The sequence below is a fragment of the Pyxicephalus adspersus genome, chromosome 3 (assembly GCF_032062135.1).
Source record: "Pyxicephalus adspersus chromosome 3, UCB_Pads_2.0, whole genome shotgun sequence".
Classification (NCBI taxonomy): domain Eukaryota; kingdom Metazoa; phylum Chordata; class Amphibia; order Anura; family Pyxicephalidae; genus Pyxicephalus; species Pyxicephalus adspersus.
The window spans coordinates 62,910,642-62,913,142 of NC_092860.1; the positions used below are offsets into that span (position 1 = coordinate 62,910,642).

The following is a 2,501-nucleotide window of genomic DNA, read 5'->3' on the forward strand; positions in this document are numbered from 1 at the left end:
TATATATATATATACACACACACACATATACATAAGAAGCAAACAAAAGAACGTGTGTGTGCTTGTGACTTTTGTGGGAAAATCTAGTCCGATGGCAAAGCGAGGCTTCGCGCGCGGACAGTCGCAAGACAGTCCCAAGATTTACCCGCAGGCGGCTCCTCCGATCAGGCATCGTAAGCTTTTATATAGGCGCCTATGTAGAGGAGTTGAACTCGGTTAACTCTTGCCAAACAGAAAAGAAATGTCATTTTAAAATATGCTTTTTCTTAGCGCATATAGATGTTTTAAACATTTGAACAGCACAAACATTTTTTTTTAGGGCTAAGGGTAATATGTGTGCCATTAGAAAGAATGATTTTTTAGGGGAACAGTGACTTTTAATGCAAGCTCGCCAGTGAAAAGCTGCCGGGGAAGCGCAGCTCCGGCCGCGAGCTCGTTCAGTTGCTGAATTGCGTGACGGCTTCCGATTTCGGATCGCGAATACGGATGCGCGAGCGACCTTCTGATTTTGCTTGATGAATCAGGGCCCCTGTGAGGAATGTGAAACCAGGCTAAACGGTAATAGCAGTACCAGCAAGTGGTAACATACATACCAGAACTAGATCAATAGGGACAAGTGGCCAGAGCACCAGCAAGGTTTCAGGTACAGGGATACAGATCCAATGCTAAGACCCTGTGAGGGATGTGAAACCAGAATATTTATGCCTTTTAAATATAAGCCATAGGTGTTGCTTTACTAGGAGGTGACTCAGTAGGCAACATCCCTATGCAGATTTCATGACAAAAGATGGCAGATGAGGACACCCTTGCTGAACAAGATGATAGAACACAGATCCTGCCCTAATAAAGACAGCAGCTGACCCGAAAGGAAGTATAGATGAATGTTTCTTTTTAGGAGCTCCAGTCCTTTATATGTCACTGGACCCTGCAAAGGTACGTTTACTTAAAGATAAAAAAATAAAAAAAAGATTTATTGTTTTTTTGAATAGTGTGTTTATTTCTAGACCATCTTTAACTCTTTGAGGGATAAGCTAAGGTCTACTATGAAGGTCAGGTCTATGAAGCCCTGTACTTATTTCCCAGGGTTAAGAGGCAGATATCTGGAGGGACCACTTATTAACCACCTTTTGTCCATAGGTATGTGATGTTGGACTGTGTTTTTAAAATTTACCACACTAAGGAGGTGTTTTAGAAAAATATATTACTATACAGTATACCGAATTATTGCATTTTCAGTATTTTTTATTTATTTATGCATTCTTGTTTAAGCTGATTTTTGTGTTTTTCATTTAATTTTATTATTAAAGTTGTCATTATTCAAGGTTAAAGGTGCCATTAATAAAATAAACCTTAGTTTTTACACAATGGGTATTTGAACCATAAAATCTTGAACATGCTCTTATCCTACACAAACCTGTTTTGCAGCTTGGCCGAGTTTGCTCCATTCCTCCATTGGTCACTTGGTCAAAACATGATGTGACCTTAAAAGTAAGTGAAGACTGACAGGAAGAATGTGAAGAATGTTCTCACCTGGCACCCGGCATCCACTTATATAGTTTGCCCAAACCGGCCTCTACTCACTTCACCAGCCCGGCCACGGGCGTGGCCCACCCTAGCAGCATGGCCACGGGACACCCCCACAGCATGCCCACGGTCCACCTGCACAGAACGGGCGTGAGTGCAGGCCCACCTCCAGAGCATGTCTATTGCTTGCCTGTGTGTTAGGAGTTGGGCGGCCAGGGGCATGGGGTGGACGGGCAGGGGCAGGGGGTGGACTGGGAGGGGCACGGGGTGGACTGGCAGGCGCACGGGGTGGAAGTCCAGGGGCACGGGGTGGAGCCCGGGAGAAGAATGGAGGAGCAGACATGGATGTTCTACAAAGGCACATGATATATCAAAATGAATGAATTTGGTGACAAGTCTTCACATATCAAAAGTCCCCAATATTTTGCACATGCAACATTTCTTTGGACAGATTAAGCTCACACATTCCCAAAGGGAGTCTGCACCAGAATCCTCTGGCAAGAAAAATTTACAAATATTATCTTTATATAGATATATTATAGAAAGATCAAAGGTTATTACTTAGCTTTTGGAAGGCTGAACACACACACAAACCAAATTACCTGTATTCTCCTCCAGGTTAGGTAATGTAAAAGGATTGAACTTACATGGTTGGCAAGCATTGGAGTCATCCCGGTAGTCCACCCCTACCACCGTTTCTGGCCCAATGAATGGCAACGCCAATCTTTCATACTCCTTGAGACGCTGCACAAGATGTTCAGGATAGGTCCCACTCCCTCCACCCTCTGTGGCCAGGACCCTTTAGACATGTCTGAAGATGTCACTCACATGTTTTTGACACTGGGCAATGGTCTGTTGTATACTGCCCACTGCATTTACACTCCTGGCAATTTCCTCCTAGAGTCCCTGCCTTACAGCATGGGAAGTCTGGGAGTGCAAGTCCCCACGGAGTCTAGAAAAATGTTGTACGTAGAACT

At 44.1% G+C, this 2,501-nt stretch overlaps 1 long non-coding RNA gene across 1 annotated transcript in view; it reads right to left on the bottom strand.

Annotated features, from left to right (window-relative positions):
* LOC140327731 (uncharacterized) overlaps window positions 1–1,483 on the bottom strand; it is a 5,214-nt gene extending 3,731 nt beyond the window's left edge. Inside the window, exon 1 of the long non-coding RNA XR_011920091.1 lies at window positions 1,415–1,483. This is a non-coding gene — a long non-coding RNA (uncharacterized lncRNA). The remainder of the gene's footprint in view (window positions 1–1,414) is intronic.
* Window positions 1,484–2,501: the final 1,018 nt, after the last annotated feature.